General features: G+C 33.2%; 1 protein-coding gene across 1 annotated transcript in view; it reads right to left on the reverse strand.

The window, feature by feature from the left end:
- Positions 1-17,877, reverse strand: part of LOC143236020 (uncharacterized) — a 33,362-nt gene extending 15,485 nt beyond the window's left edge. The window contains exons 1-2 of the mRNA XM_076474229.1: positions 17,627-17,877; positions 11,334-11,396 (exon numbers count right to left, since the gene is read on the reverse strand). The gene's annotated coding sequence lies outside the window, so the exon portion shown is untranslated. The remainder of the gene's footprint in view (positions 1-11,333; positions 11,397-17,626) is intronic.
- Between the last annotated feature and the right edge of the window lie 242 nt (positions 17,878-18,119).

The raw sequence follows: 18,119 nt of genomic DNA on the forward strand, positions 1-18,119 counted from the left end.
GCTGACACGTCCCTTCGATTTAAAAGTTTTGTGCCTCTTAAAGTTTCATGTCATTTCTCACAGTTTAAACGTCTCTATGTATTTCCTGAACTTTGGTTTAGTTTAGTTAGGATTGCTTCCAACTTTTTCTCCTGTTTGCAAACTACCTATAATTTGATCATCCTCACTACTAGCTTTTTAAAAATGCATAGTACTCCAGAGTTCCTAAATAAAACCCATTCGTTGCACCTAGTGCACATAATCTGGGAACGCTTAACCCCCGAACTAGTCTTAACCAACGTATTATTTTTAAAAAATAAAAACAAACACTCGGTATTATGACTAAATTCCAGCAGCCTATTGTGAACATTGTTAAGCCTAAGTTTGACAATTAACTACTCTATTTTATTCAACAAATACAGTATACAATGTATTTAACTTGTCTTACAATCTCACTGCAAGTTTAATTATAACTAAGCCTAGGAAACCGTGACACGTGCTAAGCATGATCTAACATTATACTATGCATTACACTACTAAAACCTAAATTAAAAGCTTATACCTAATATGTTAGTCCGCAATCTCACTAAATCTTTTGTTATGCAACTCTAATTTCAAAAAACATAACAAGATAAATAGCATTCAAAAATCCACAATATTATCAGAACTTTGCTTTCTATGCGTTTGTTTGTTTTTGAATTTCGCGCAAAGCTACACAAGGGTTATCTGCGCTTGTCGTCCCTAATTTAGCAGTGTAAGACTAGAGGGAAGGCAGATAGTCATTACCACTCACCCGCCAATTCTTGGGCTACTCTCTTACCAACGAATAGTGGGATTGACCGTCACATTATAACGCTCCCACGGCTGAAAGGGCGTGCATGTTTGGTGCGACGGAGATTCGAGCCCGCGCCCTCAGATTACGAGTCGAACGCCTTAATCCACCTGGCCGTGCTGGGCCACTTTGCTTTCTAACGTTTTCAATGTTCAGATAGCGCCCTCTTAAACAATTTTAATTATGTTAAAATTAAGTGGCCTAAAATAATCTTCAGTTGTCAAAACAATGGAAGTCGAGTGTATGTATGATATAAGACAAACAAAAGAGTGCACTTTGTTAAATTCAGATTATCTTAGTGGAGTGTCATAGGCAATAGAATACATTCTATTAATTTAAGCATTTGAAACAGTAGTACAATAATGTAAATATGTACTTGAAAGGAAAAATTGTAGAGTAACTAAATGAAGAGTAATATTATCCATAATTTAAAACTTGTGCAATATTACTGGACTTAATATACGAAGGCTTTTTTTAGGGTTAATTACTGATTAATGTTGTGTAAATAAAAACGGGTACTGCTACGAACCAAGTTAGAAGTACTTTAAATCTTCTATTCTACACTTTGAAAGCAAACAATTTTCTAGTCTGTATTTATTTACTAATAATTTGTGTAATTATTGTAAGTAAACTTTAGTGACGATTTTACAGTATATATCATTAATATATATTTCGAAATGTGTCCAGTTTAATATTTTGCTTTAATTTTTAACGATAAATAAGCCCCAGTTTATAATTTAATTGTTTGGGTGTGGTTTGCGTCCCGTAACCGCAAGTAACACATTTGCTCTGCACATTGAGGCCATAGTCGTGCCATAATAGTGACGCTCCTATGCCACAATTCGTGCCTAGAATGGTAGTATCTCAAGCGCATACTGTATCGACTAGATATCTTACCTGTAACCTATTAGTGCAAAACTGGTAACGTTATGCACAGATGGCCCTTTGTTAACTAAGTAATAAACATCACTTAATTCTTTCTTAAAACTATATACTAAGAAAAGTAGTTTGAAAGTTTATTTTTTTACGTGACTCTTATAGAAGATGCTAGTAACGATGCTACTGGCCGGTTGCATTCCTGTAGTAGGCAGTTTCAATTAATATCTGGAGAGAGACAAACGAAATACCCAAGTACACACGTACGTAGAAGTTTGTCTTAACTGGATATAGAATGATCAAGTACGTAAACTACCATCATTACTTACTAAAACAAGGGTAACTGAGTTACCTTGTGGTGAATAAGGTAACGGAAAGGATTCTTTTCCTCTTACCTTGTGCTTTCTTAACAAATTAAAGAAGACTTGTGAAATGCAGTGTTAACACTAATTGAAAGCTCAAAGCCTTAGTTTTATTTTTTTTTAAGAGTATGACACAAGGAGCCTCTTAAACCACGGTGATAACGAATTCCCCTGTTTTTGTGTGGTAAACATCCCAAAATAAAGTTATTGTTAAGTGACAAAAGAATGACAAACTCTTTAAAGTTGAGAATCAAATATATGATTCAACAACCTGACGAATATCCCTAACTTAATCAATAATTATTATGTATTTAAACGATAGTTTATACTACTCGGGAATTTATGTTCAAACATACCTAGAATGATTTTTCTAGTATTATTAATGCATACATTAAAGAGGCGTCTAAGTGAAAATGGTTGAAGTTACATTAAATGTTCAGATGTTTAGGAAATGTTAAATCCAACTGGAAAGATTTGTGACATACGACATAAATACTCAAAATAATGAATACCTGGACACGGTACAATCAAACTGTTTAGTTTGCACAACTCTTGTTAGAAAACTTCGCTATCATAAACATCTAAGTATCGTCTGTTCTTTCTTTATTCAACCTTACAGTTTCTAATAATAATTCTCTTATCTAATACTGGCAACTGTTTCTTCCCACTGCTATCCCCAAATAACACAAAAGCAATGCACTATTGAATTTCTACGAGTGTTGTAAACCGACACTATAAACACATATAAACTCTTTGGTCCTTGATGAAACTTTGAAACAAGATATCCAAAATATTCAAGTTCGTAAAATAACGCATATCTCAGACCTCTCTTCTTAGTATTAAACATAACTGAAAAATTTAGTTATTTCAAATACATCGTAGTTCGAGTATAGGTCCTTAACACGTTTTTTAAATGTCGCAGATTACATGTAGTTTTACCATAGTTATGTATCTCAACTATGATATCATGTTCATTCTGTTTTATATTACGTGTACAGTCTGCTGTACCTGGAAAGTTCACGTTATTCTATGTATTCTGTTAAGCCTACATACAAAATCACGTTGTTCAAAATACCCTATGAAGTCTATAAGTGAAGATCTTGATGCGAGACCATAACGGATTTTAGCCATTCATTGTAAATTATCTAATAAACCATTTTACCGAAAATTAGTTTGATCTTGGTTTTCTATAAAATAATCATTAACGAAAATGGTTTGAAATCAGTTTATACCCCGTTGTATAAAAAGAAACGGGCTCGGGTGTTCCACTGAATCATACTTGTGTGTTATTCTTTTTGGATATTCAGCGTATTCCTCTATATATTCTTGAAACGTCTAGTAACAAATAGACTGTAACAAGTAAAACTTATGTACACATATCTTTGATCAATTTATGAAACCGATTTTAACATAGCACGTAACGGATTTACTGTTATTCATTAATTTTAATATCTGGTTTGTTTCAATATAATGCAAGTAACGTATATTGTTAAGTGTGTATCGCGCAAGTCCCACCTGTTCTCTAAATGTGTAGAAGATTCTGGACTAAAAAGTAACAATACATGTTTTACGAAAACACTAGCGTATTGTTGGACCAGCTGAATATTCTAGAACTTCGTTTACAGTTATATAGAATATTGTTTGGTCTGCTACAGTCAGTACACTATAACCCGCGGAAGCTATTATTGAGATAAACGCTTATTAATTGGAAAACTATTCGTTTGATTAGGAATATTTAGATTTCGAGTAGTACAAATAGTTCAATTTCAGTGATTTAACTTCAAACGGTAATGTTTCTACGAGGACATTAGATATGATCTGGTTGGGAAGAATAGAGTTATCTAGCATTCCCATCAAGAGAAGTGTGCAGTCTATGAACTTAGAATTAATTGTGGACCTGGACCGTCGATAAAATATACAGTCCCAGACAAAATAGAAGACTGAACATTGTTTGCGAGTTTCTAATTTTTTTTATACATAAATTCTTTATAATAGTTATTTGTAGTAACCATTATTATAAATTGTGTTTTTGTTTGCACGTTAAAATATTTGTGCTAAAAAGTAAAATTGTGTATTAATCGTGTTCCCAAATATCAAAATTTATTTATATCGACATTTGATTAACATCTAAATTAAAATTTTCATCTATTTGGAAGGTTAATACGCAACTTACGTTACACGATAAATCGGAGACTCGTAAGAAAAATTATAATACGTAAGAGGCAAAATTAAAATACTTGCAGCTTTTCTAAAAGTATGGATAGTTTAGAATAGATATTCCACAGTTCTGTCAGTTGCTTTTACAGGCCCGGCATGGCCAAGTGTGTTAAGGCGTTCGACTCGTAATCCGAGGGTCGCGAGTTCGAATCTCGGTCGCACCAAACATGCTCGCTCTTTCAGCCGTGGAGGCGTTATAATGTGATGGTCAATCCCACTATTCGTTGGTGGAAGAGTAGCCCAAGATTTGGCTGTGGGTGGTGATGACTAGCTGCCTTCCCTCTAGTCTTACACTGCTAAATTAGGCACGGCTAGCGCAGTTTCGCTAGTAGTTTCGCCCGAAATTCCAAAAAAAACAAACAAATAAACAATTCTCTTTTACAGATTCCCTAACACACGTACATCTAATGTGCTGTCTAACAAAAACTGTATGGCAACGCAGAAATAAAAAGCGTTGACACTAAAATAAGTATTTGAATAAAATTTACCCCCTGTTTTATTTTATTTTTTTAAGAAGGATTTATTTGTTTTGGACCGGCTTAATTAATCACAGGTGAAGGAAATAACCGAACCTATATTGTTCAAGTCTCCTCGCACACTTTCAATAAAGTATTCGGATCTAGACAGCATGACAGAAGTAAACTTCGTCATATGATAAATTGTATACAGAAAACTGGGAGGGAAATAAAGTAGCCTCAAGCTGGGTGCTGTGGAAGATCCCACCTGTTCTTAACGCAAATCCTGGTTTACCAAACCAGCTGCCGTACGTTTAACCATTTAAGTACTGAATCAATAGCTAGTTTTTAAGTGTTAAAATATTTTCGCCTCGTAAAGTTGAAGTTTAAACAGAGAAGCTAAATAAAACCACTCACTTTACTACACGAATTGTTCTTCGTAAAAACGAAAGACTAATCCTTAAGTTCAGAGGTTACCTTTAGCAGGAACTCAGTACCCGACTAAACTAACCATACTTTACAAAAGTTTTATCTCAACTCGGAGCCGCTCGGCGTATAGCGGGAATGGTTTTTCTTTAAGAATTTTTTTATTTTATTTAAATTTTAAAATGATTAAAATTATTGTTGTATCTACTGGTATAAAGAATAGATCGGTACGGTCCTTTTGTAAGTGTTGGGTAATGTTTTAAATTGACTATATTAAAAGCAGATTTTGAATTTATTACGCATACGAAATCCTTGTACTCGTCAAGCGAAGACGAAAAGGGAAGGTTACAAATGTCCGTATTTAAAACGTTATACGTCTATTTGTATCACAATATCAAAATATTTTGATATGTAAAAGCTATTCAGGTTATAAAGTGGTCATAATGTATCTAAGTACTGAAACAGTTGTTTAACACAAGAGGCAGAAAACTTCAATACAATGTTTACTTATTGCGTTGAGAAGACCCCACGACAAATAATATTTGTTTCTTTTGTCAATAACGCAGAAGGATTAAACAATAAACTGTCTACACTTTACCGTATTAGTGATAAATTAACTTACTATACAACAACTATAAAGGATAGAGAGAATAACGTGCTATAAAAGAAGATATTCGAGTCTGAAGAGGCGTCTAAAACAATATATTTAAATGTTAACTTATAAAACTAAATACACACAGAAACACGATGTGTTTAATTTCATACTTTACTGCATCTCAATATAGTGGAAAAAGAAAACTTGAACATAGTTTCTAGACAACTACGATCGGACAACTAACATTTCCTGTGGGAAAGAACCGTCTCAAAAAGTATTTAAGAACATTCACCTGTAATGGATTTACTATTATATATTTATTTTAATATCGACGTTTATTTTAGTTACATATTTAGAAGTGCATGTAACCTATAGTGTAAAATATGTTGCGCAATTACCGCCTATTCTCGATTTTAGGAGATTCTCAAATGTAAAAGTCAATAGCATACTTTGCGCGTGTAAGTAAAAAGTATTATTTCGAACTGAACTTTCGAGAACCTTGCCTAAAGTTTATAAATTGACGCCCCAAGAGACAGTTTTCATAACATTGTTGGTTTGCTACAGATAGTATACACGGAAGCAATAACTATGATGAATGCTTAGTAATTGGGAAACTACAGATATTTGGCCAGGAACGTTTATAGATTTCAAACATTACAAAACGTTTAACTTAAGAAAATTAACTTGGGACATTAGTATTTCTACGAGAACAATAGATATTTTCGTCGGCGAAAACCTTACGTGTGCATAGTGAAGCAGCTAGCAAGCTAGCTAGCTGTTATGAGAAATGAATCTATATTAACTCAAAATTAATTCGCTAATCTTACAAAGAATACTTACTTTTCTGTTTGGTTTGGAACTGAATATTTGATCGAAGGTTTGTAAAACTTTTGTATATAAATTATTTGTAATAACCACTATTATAAATAGTGTTGTCTGTATATCAAAATGTATTTGTGTTAAGAAAAAAAATTTTGTATATCAATCTTGTTGGCAAATATCATAAATTTGATACATATTAACATTTAATTAACTTTTACATTACAATTTCAGGCTAATTAAAATTGTAATATATTAACATACGCTACGTAACACATAGGAAACACGTTCGGGATAAACTACCATACGTAACACATTTTACCTTCTCGCACACATATTTACTTCAAATAAAGTTGTCTGTTTAATGTAACGATTGGAGTTTTAAAATGGGTTTTGTAACCGACTCACCACATCTCTTGTGGGTTTATGATGTTAAATTGATCTTTCTAACTATCGACCCGAAAAATAGTGGAGAGCAAGTGACTTCATCTACAATCAAATATTAAAACAACAGCCAAAGAGAAAAGTAAAAGTCCAGGATGCACCTGATCCTCTCAGATAACATGATCTAAAAAAACAATCAAAGAACAAAAGTACTCGTAGATCTGATGATAGTAACTATAATAGAATCTGGTCGGATTTCAGTAACTAACAAAACGTTTTTATGCACTAAAAATCGTTGTTTATCTCCGTTTGTCCACCCATTACGACACAAAATGAAATAGATTCGGCACATGAAACCCGATCAAGCAGCATATCTTAAATTATGACTCATTTTAAAAGTAGTAGGTTAATACATGAGCCACGTGATTAGGATTATTTTTAAACTTGGATATATTTTACACGCGTATTTGCATTGACTCAATTACATTTTATTTAAATTTCGTAATGACAAGTTTGTGATCAGATATGTCGAACATACAACCATAACTTTAAAAATCATCACTCAGCTATACGTTCTCTCCCGGCGAATTAATATGCGAGAACACTCACTCACTAGTTTTAAGTACTTTACATTGGGTGTGACCATCGTGGAGGTGATCGCATGGTTAGAATTTTCTCGTGTATAGGTAATTTCTGCCTAATGCTTATTGAAAATGTAAAATAGATAATTGTGTTCCAACACGAAGAAATTTCCAATGGATATGAATTTACGTTACCAGTACTGACACCCTTTGGACAGACAAACCCATAGATTCTAAAAAGGTACTATAATCAGTAACTTATACATGTCAAAAAAGTTTGTTACGACCTAAAAAATAACACGACAGGCGGAAAACAAAACGTGATGAAACAATTTGTTCACGCTTTTTGATATCGTTGACTTGTTAGTGTAGCAGTTAAGTGTGTTCATAGTGAAGGCTGGTGTTAAGTTCTGTACCAGTTTGGCAGCTTGCTAAACATTGTTCTGCTCGACGAAGTACTTGCAGGCTGCTAACTTTGAAGGGCGAAGGCCACACACACACTGCAACTTACGTTCATGACTATGTTAACGGTATGTAATACTGTAAATTATTAAAGTAACTATGAATAAATTCTTACACATCTTAAAAAGCAAAGCAAATCACACCTCTCTGTTAATAAGTGTTGTGTAACACATTCGAGTTTCCTAGCTATTAAAACATATATTTCAAATATACTGTTGTTAAAAGAAATTTTCCGATTGGATAGACAAAACTATTAAAAATGCGACTATTCGTAGAATCTTCATACATGCAGTTAAACTTCTGTACCTGGAAGGTTTCGATAACTTTTAGTTTGTTGGTAAACGTAAAATTACACAATAGGTTATACTCGTATGTTGTACCACAACACGGATAGAACTTAGGATTTTAGTTTTAAAAGCCCAAAAATTTGCCTCTGAGTCACTTGGATTGCCTTGCGTGTAGTAAACTCATCGCTGAGACTTCGACTAAATTTTCTAGCAAACAGAACTTCTACCCGTTGTTCTGATACATTCAATGTCAGTTACTCTATGATACATTCAAGTGTTTGAGTAAAAAGAAACTGGTCCTATTTTTATCAAATTTAGTCGAATTTGTTTGCTTCCAATATAAACTTTGCGATTTACTTTATTTTTATTCACACGAGTGTATCGTCAACGTTTCTTTCTATGATTACATGATGCTACAGTTGATTATATGGGCCTCTTGTAATGAATAAAGAAAAGGTAACATTACTTTTCATAAGTTAAGTTAAAGAAACACTCAACGATTTAAATTAATGGATTACGCAAGTTAGAAGTGGAGATTTAAACGTGCTAGTTTTAGTGTAAAATGGTTTAGACTGTGCACCTTTTCATAATTAAATCTGGAGTGATAACTGTGTAGCCATAGGAAGAGCCTATTCTGCCGAGCTGTGAATTTAAATAAAAGGTTAATACCATGATGCTGCAGAATACGCTTTTTAATCTATGCTGTGGATGCGTCATAAGAGTGGCAGGCCATTTCATTCCTCTCTTTAAAGCAGTACCAAGCCCTTTTTGAGGTATGTGTTGTTCATTGGTTGCCTTCCCAGTGACCAGCTCTAAGGTTTTTGGGATTAACAGCAAGTTGAAGAAATCAGCGAACCCAAAATGTCTGAATCAATCAAATATATTTAGAAGTACAGTTAGCAGTTTAATAAATAATGTTGAAATAGTTCAACTGTAACTGAATTTATTTCATAATAACTATTATTATTAAAAGAAATAGTAGATACACGACGATTCATTTAATTCTATGAAATGAATTCCATCCTCCACTTTAACAGAGTCAGAATGTACCAACATTTATCATAACGTCGCCAACAATTATTATGTTTTACGAGAAGCCACATATTTCTCAACGTCTTAGGTTTGAAAAGATAATTTTTTATGAGAACAAAAATACATCCTACTACTCACATTACACTATGTAATACAAATTTTGTTCCTGAATAGTATGTTATTTCTTAATTACTTATGTTGTAAAAGTACAGAAAATGGCCATTATTCCCTTCAAACTTTGCTTTTGTGACCTGGATAATGAAATTTAGAAATTAACCTATTTTATTTGTAAAAACGGGTAAATTCGCACATTTTCATTTACATAATGTCTGAATAAAACAACATATGAATCACGATTTACATGTATTTATAGTACAGTTATACAAAAATGAACAAAAATGTTTAAAAGTGAGTAATTTTTCGAGATTTGCGACTGTAATATAAATCACTTTCACGTATCAACAGGGAAACTTCGTAAAGCCTCCTTGGAGACCCATCAGGAATGCCACCATTTTGAAGTTTCTGATAACCTCCCACTCATACTCATCATACTTCTAGCAAAGTCTTAATGCGGTTGTATTCCTCTTTGAGGTGCACCGAATTTTAAAAGGTCTAAAATTTCTCTAATATAAAATTTTACTATTGAAGCAAGCAAAAATTGTCCGTCTTATCTTCTAGAGTTTTTTGGGTTTTTTTTGCGGTGCTCACAGGTAAAATGAGGTGTCCAGGGTTTGTCTTGATCACCAACGGTCATGCCGAAATATGTCTTGTAGGCTTCACACATTTTAGTAAATGTTGTCACAGAGTACTTTTTCGCTCTTGTCTTGATAAATTGGCCACATACATAGCAGAATGCGTCTGGAGAATGCTTGCAGCTTCTTGATGCCATTTCTGATAAAATCAGATAAGTTTGTGTTTACTAAGGCAGGTAGAACTAAACTGAAGTGGTGAGCCCCTGTATATATATATTTGCATTTGCTGTCATGATGCAGCAACTAGTCCCCATAATTATACCTTCTCCTATAGCATGGCCATCTAGGGGCCAGTAAACGTATTATATAAACACAGAAAATAACTGAAATTCAAATCTAATAAAATGAAACATTTTGTCGAGATTTATATAGTCAGTGTAGTTGTCTCAGGTTGTCCATGTAAACTTTCAAGTTCTCATGCGGTTCGTGCTTTTAAACTTTAAACCTGGACCTGTGAATCACTATTTTTCAAAGAGTATAGGCTAGAGCGCATTATGACAATGACCATGTCTCAGCCATTAAGTTGTTTATCATCCAAGTGCTTGAGGAAGTCTTAGTCTATGCTTAGCATTACACTATACTCGAGCCCAATTATTACAGGAGTGCATCTTCCGTCACTGCCTTCTTAAAACTAATAAAGTAGGGTGCTTAGCTTTAACACGTTGGTGGAATGGGAGATAGGCACATGCTTTTGACGCGTTCGTTACAGTATGGATAATGTTACATTAGTATTTGACTGAAAGAAAACTCGTGCTTTACGTAAGAAACTTTAGTTGTGGTACATTGTATTCCACATTTTACAAAACAAAAGGCAGTGGTGTGTATTTAATGTAACTGAAACAGTTGATATGACTTATCCAGACTATTCACATGCGACGTTAGGTACATAGAATTCTGAATAAGTCTTGTGGCCTGGCGGGGCGTCTTACTAATTACTAGGTTAAACTTTGGTAGATTAAAACCTATTCCACAGTACGTGATACCTACCAAACACTTGAAACTGAACAGTCTCATTAAATTATAAACCAATCAACTCATCTACTATGAGGATCTAGCTACGCTTTCAAAACCTGGGTTTTGGGGAAAAACCTAAAACTCGGTGATACTGCACTCAGGTACAGATAATTTAAGGGCCAAAAAAATATGTATAATTCTGCAAAATGACCGGGGTTTTCCAAACTGAGGGCCACGGGAAATATTCGACGTAGAAAATATACAATTCGCACAACTAATACTAAGTAGCTTATAGTAATTTAAATAAGCGCGATACTGACTATATGCAAGACGACCAGTGGTTACATGGATGAAGTGCTCCACTGTCAGTCAATTACGGTAGTCTAAAAAAAAAAGACAGGTATTATTATGCGAATATTTTAATTCAAAATAAGTTTGAAAATTTATTTTAAACACCTTAAGAACTAAGTACTTAGAAGGAGTACAAAAAACAATTTTAAAACAGCAATAAACAAATTTATAATTTAAATTCCTTCAACCTTTTTGTTTCTAGTTTCAATCAAATTTCACAAGAATATATATCAACTTCATTCAACTAGAAGTTTGAACTTGGTTTTCTTTCGCCTTTTTAAATAGATGCATGGAAGTAAGAAATTCCAAGTGCGTGCATAACTGTCATAAAAAAATCAAAACACTAAATATTTGACATTTAAATGTAAAGTTGTTTTCCTCTAACATACAAAATTATAAAACAGATCATACGCGGTCTGCAAACAATGTAAAACCGAGAGAAAATTGGTCCTAAAAAACATACGGAAATAAGAAATGATGACATTTTAGTTATACATTTCACAAAAGCATATTTTAAAGAGATACAACAAGAATTATCTGTTGCGAATTGGAAAGCTGAGTTATTTGGCGACAGTGATCAGATGTGTCTGAAATGTTAAGATAAATGTTTCAATATTCAAGGTAAACAAATTGATTATAGAAAAACAAAGGAAGCTGCAAGTAAACAACTAGGTTGGTTCACAAAAGAGGCTAACAGATAAAATTAAAGTATAATAAGTTTAAACTGACGAGTATGACAGGACTTAAAATATTAGAGATTAATAAAGTTGGTGAAACAGGACATTAGGATATTAAGAAAGGTTCGGTGAAAATGTACAAATTAACAGTAAGGATTTCTTTACATACATTAAAGGTTAACAAAATGTAAAAACGGAGGTAGGAATGGTAAAGGAAGGCTAGCATCTGATTATTATGGGATGGCTGTTGTTTTTTCTCTTCGGTGTTTACTAATGAAGATTAAAGCAGCATTTCACATCTTAAACAGTTGATAAATGGAAACGAGATAAAATAAGACGACTGCATCAATTCTGAGCTAATTAAGAAAAAAGTGGAAAGTCTATAAAAGGGCTCACAATATCAAAGTCACCAGAAATAGCCTGTCCATGTGGTCAAATATTTGCTTTTCGCTTAAAAACTAAGAATGCGAATCGAGTGAAATATTACAACTGTATATTTTGTATTAGTAGAACGTTTTGAAATTCGACAACAATTTTATCTAGAATAAAGCAAGCAACTAACAATTACGTTTATTTAACCACAATGAAACCTAATAACAATAAAGACAAATATAGCAACTTGTAACAAAATACTTATCGCTAAACGTACAAACGTGGAAATAACTTTTAGGCATAGTAGATGTCAACTAACCAAAGGCTAGACTTTTATATGAAACAATGTAGAAAACATTCTTAAACAAGTCTTTCAGTAAAATACTGTTATTTGTGTTGTCGTTATTAATTTATTCAAACACAACTACTTAATTTTTCCTAAATATTTATACTTTACATTTTTTTGTTCTACTACCCTCCAGGACAGGTCTTACAACTCAGTTCTTGCTTACAATTATATTAGTTTAATTAAGCGATCATGTTACTATTAAAACCATTGGTCCCGGCATGGCCAAGCGTGTTAAGGCGTGCGACTCGTAATCTGAGGGTCGCGGGTTCGCATCCCCGTCGCGCCAAACATGCTCGCCCTTTCAGCCGTGGGAGCGTCATAATGTGACAGTCAATCCCACTATTCGTTGGTAAAAGAGTAGCCCAAGAGTTAGCGGTGGGTGGTGATGACTAGCTGCCTTCCCTCTAGTCTTACACTGCTAAATTAGGGACGGCTAGCACAGATAGCCCTCGAGTAGCTTTGTGCAAAATTAAAAAAAAACAACAAAAAAAACCATCTATTGAGCAGAATGATGTTTATAACCTATAAAAAAGTTGAGTATATTATTTACTTCAGTCATCCAATAAAACTTTCGCCAGAGAACCACTACATGGTGCCTACCACCCCGCCACGCAAGATCTGCCTTCCAATAACCTATCAAATCATAGAAAACAAGTACAAAGTAGTTTATTATTAACAGTCTCGTCTTGGAGAAAAGTTCCATGCGTCAAGAAAACAACAAGGAAATTTATCGTTTCACACCTTAAAGAGTCAGTGAGGAGATAAGTACCATCACATAATTACGGAAACAGTTATGAAACAGTGGGCCCAGATACCTGGCAAACTTCTTAGATACGAGATAAATGAAAAAAAAAGGAACGTGAAACAAAGCTGGAGATACTGTATACATTTAAATTACGAATCCATATTTGACTCCGAATATAACTAGGTAAGATCATGGAACCAAAATAGAAGTTTCTGGTTTGGGTAATGATGTATACAGTATCTACACTCTTGTTTGCTTATTAGATGACGACCCCTATTTGCAGGTTTTTAAATTTCCAGTTTTTATTTATTACGAACGTATAAAACAAATTTTATTATTTTATTACTTCTTCACTTTATACACAAGGGGTTGGCTACCTAATGACACCAATTGACAAGGCATTCAGTATATCTACTATTGGCTGAACTCTTACTTCACCCTGTACTCGAGTTTTTTTGGGTTTTTTTAAGAACATTAGTTATTGGAAAGAAAGCTATCTTCAAGTGGGTTTTTTTAAGTTGTGTAAAATATAGATGAAAACAATCTATTTTTTAATATCCCTAACACCATCAAAGTACTTTATTTAGTATTCTACTACAGGTGTGGGTGTAATATTCAAAGTAGTTTTCTCTTCTAGGCTGACAGGAGAACAATAAAAAATGCAAAAAATGCTTTAGACAGTTTTCTTTAACTTGTAAGTCTAAACATGCATAATTTTTATGCAATTTATAGGTGTAAAGCTTTAGTAATCAATAGTGTAAAGGTTTTAAAGTGTTGTTTGATCTGAATCTTTATGCTTTTTGCCCAAACGTTCCATTAAGGTTTGTATAACTCCTTGCGATCCCTATTATGAACCACTATCGTGGTTCACGATACAGAATTTTTGTGATATAAATATATTTGCGTTTCACTTTCATACACATTGTTATAACCGTTTTAATATAACAGGATACTCCGTGTTTTGAAAACCCCTTACAGATATCATCATTGTGGTAGATGGTTCATGACCAATACGTAATTAAATATGTAAATGAAACGAGATTGTTTTCTTGTATATCACAGTAAATTAGGCAAAACTTTATATGTGATTAACAAATACATTTCGTAGCAATTCGAAGAATACGTCAAATGTGTAGTGTGTTTTGTTTTGGTTTTTCAATTGTATTAACGTAGAAAAACAATAATGTAATACACCATTACTGAAAATGAAAGTAATTGAAATAAATAAGTTACACATATCTAAATAAACACTACAGTATCACATTGAATTGTTTTGAATTTCGAGCAATGGTATACGTGAGCAATCTGCGCCAGTCGTCCCTAAGGATAGCAACGAAAGACTAGTGGGAAGAGTGAAAGGACAAGCATGTTTAGTAGGACGGGAATTCGAACCCGCGACCCTCAGGTTACGAGTAGTTTCCTAATCACCTGGCCATGCCGTGCCTGAGAAATACACTATAAGCACTTTAGAAGTGCATTTCAATGAAGTTTCTCTCTTTTCGTGTGTATAATGCTAAGTGAAGAAGAAATCGTGTACTAGAAGGGCGTTGATTTTCTAAAATTTACTCTTAACTACAAGTAGTTAACAGTTGCTTTTATTCAAACATAACATTCATTTTACACGTTTTGGAAGATTGAGCATATCATTATCGAAAAGATACATTTAAAATGTTTTGTATAATTTAACTATTAATGTACAAGATCGAGTAAAAGAAAAGTCAGTATGGTAAACACACTAGAGGAAAGATTTTTTTCACTTACGATGTATTCTCACGAGTTTTAAAACTTATTCAATTGTTACTATAAATACTGGCATATCGAAGAGTTGAAATGTTCTTGTAGGTAATATATAAAATATTCTTTTAACTACACAGAAGGTTGAATAAATTATGATTTTCCATTTGGGCAGTAAAAAATGATGTCAAATTATCGGAAAAAACAAAGACAAATTTATAAAATTAAAGAGAAAATTACTTCTAAGCTGTCATCTCACAGAATCAGTTGTAAGCACATTTGTAATATTAGATCTAGCACGCTTTCAGTATCTATTAACAATAACTTGAATCCAGGGGCCTTGGACGAAAATGTTCCAGAAGCTCCTTCTCACCCTCTAAGTGGTATTGCCAATAAAATATCTATAGATTATAACTGTTAAATTACTTGATAAACAATGCGCACTACGAAATAGCACGAATTGAAACTTTGTATTATAAAATTAATAGATTTAAATAATTCAATTTGAAGGAATTTCTAAGACAGAATTCCTACAAGTTAACAAAATCATAAATAATACATCAGTTAAATAACCGAGACTTTGATAAAAAATGTGTATTTATTATTCACTGAAAACAACTACTGTCATGAGTTTGTAAAAAATACTGGTCACAAAATAAATTATTCAACAAAGTTAATAAATATTTCAAAAATCTTTGGTTCACGTTAAGTTCAAACGACTAACTCGAAAAAACATAACTATAAGCTATATTATGCAGCGCAAAAGTGCGTTCTTATTATTATTATTGGCCCGGCATGGCCAGGTGGGTTAAGGCGTCCGAGTCGTAATCTGAGTCTCGCGGGTTCGACTTCCCATCGCACCAAACATGCTCACCCCTTTAGCCGTGGGGGCGTTATAATGTGACGATCAATTCAACTATTCGTTGGTAAAAGAGTAGCCCAAGAATAGGCTGTGGGTGGTGATGATTACCTGCCTTCTCTCTAGTCTAACACTGCTAAATTAGGGACGGCTAGCGCAGATAGCCCTTGAGCAGTTTTGCGCGAAATTCAAACAAAAACAAACAAATTACTCTTATTTGTAGCCTATTAATAAAGTATTTAAAGAAAATATTTATACAGACTATTTTTCATGTACCACTTCATTAAATCAGCACCTTACGCCGTCATTAGTGTAGTTTTATAACTGAAAAAAAATATAAAAAATATATTTAACTAATATTAAAGGTGTTTAATTCTCACGTTTTGCGATTTCATTTTATTTGTTTTGGTATATTTAACTTAAGAGACATGTTGCTGGATCTGAGAATTTTAACGAGTGTTCGTTTTATTTCTCATTTTAGTGCTTTGTTAGAAGTTAATTTGTCTGAAAGTCCACAATAAAAAATTTTGGCTAAATCAATTAATTATTTCCAACAATACTTTCTCCATGGAGGTCAGGCATGACCAGATGGTTGGGGTGCTTGATGAGAAATCTGAAAGTAGTGGGTTCGAATTCCTGTCGCACCAAACATGTTCGCTTTTTTTTAGCCGTGAGAGCGTTATAAGGTGACGATCAATCCCACTATTCGTTGATAAAAGAGTAACCCAAGAATTGGCGGTGGGTGGAGATGACCAGCTGCCTTCCCTTCTAGTCTTACGCTGCTAAATTAGGGACGGCTAGCGCAGATAGCCCTTGTGTTGCCTTACGCAAAATTTAAAAGAAAAACAATAAAATTTCCCCCATGCATTGACTTGTACCTCTGAGAAACTGGAAAAGCTCGACATAAATTATATGGAGGAGTAAACACGAATTAAAGTTAATAATTTAACCCTAAATAAGTTTTACATAGAGAAATATTTCTTTTAACTTAATTAATTTAAATGAGAAGACAAAATAAAAACCTATAAGTAAACATTCAGCCACAAGAAACATCTTGTCACCTTAATTAAACAGCAGAAAACGTGTGTATCTGGAATTACTACAAATAAACGGTTACTGTTCTTTAATGCTAAAACTAATTGTGCATTTTTCGCTTACATCGCTTATCGAGTTTCTTCTGCATATGCTAGTTAGTGGCATAACATAATGAGAAAACAGAATTGTTGTATGTGAAAATATTCTGGTGATAGTAATACATTTGTTCAAATAAATAATACATTACTGCCTTCAACGTTACATCTTAAGAACTAAACTATGAAAACTAAAGTTAATAGAAGTATTTAAATAAATATTAATAATATAAATCAACTCACTCTTGTCGTTTACTATAATATTAATAAGAATATTTTTGTTTAATGAAAGATATAATGAAAACTTAAATGATTGATACACAAACACATATCACAATCAGCTGTTTAAGACCGTAAATAGTCCATTACTATTCATAACTTACTTTAACTGCTTACCTACAACCAACAGAAATCGTGTTCACGCTTTAATTTAAATCTTTGTGGCATTCTTGTCGAGAAACATTTATTTCTTATTTACGTTGAACAAATAAATTTAAAACTTGCTGATTATATATTACTCAAAACTGTTATTATTCACACCCTAACATTTTTAGCTTGGTGATTGTTGTTAGGAGTATTACAAGACAAGAGGGGGAAAAAAAAAAACATTAACGTGCGTTTTATACATTCATAGCACTGTATCATAAACACTGCCAACAACAACCACACGATTCTCAACACAGCCAAAGAAAACCATTGCTATATAAGCTACGTTTCATAGTAATGGTGCATTCCACCAAGACTGTTCCATTTTTTCCCAAAGGGAAGGATATTAAAATTGATGATATAAAAAAGATGCTATATTATACTTTGCGCACTTTGCTGTCTTTACGAATCGAGATTGGTTACAGACCTTAAAATAGGTTCTTCCCTTTAATCTCTGCCTTTC

Source organism: Tachypleus tridentatus, chromosome 2 (genome assembly GCF_004210375.1).
Source record: "Tachypleus tridentatus isolate NWPU-2018 chromosome 2, ASM421037v1, whole genome shotgun sequence".
NCBI classification, from domain to species: Eukaryota; Metazoa; Arthropoda; class Merostomata; order Xiphosura; family Limulidae; genus Tachypleus; species Tachypleus tridentatus.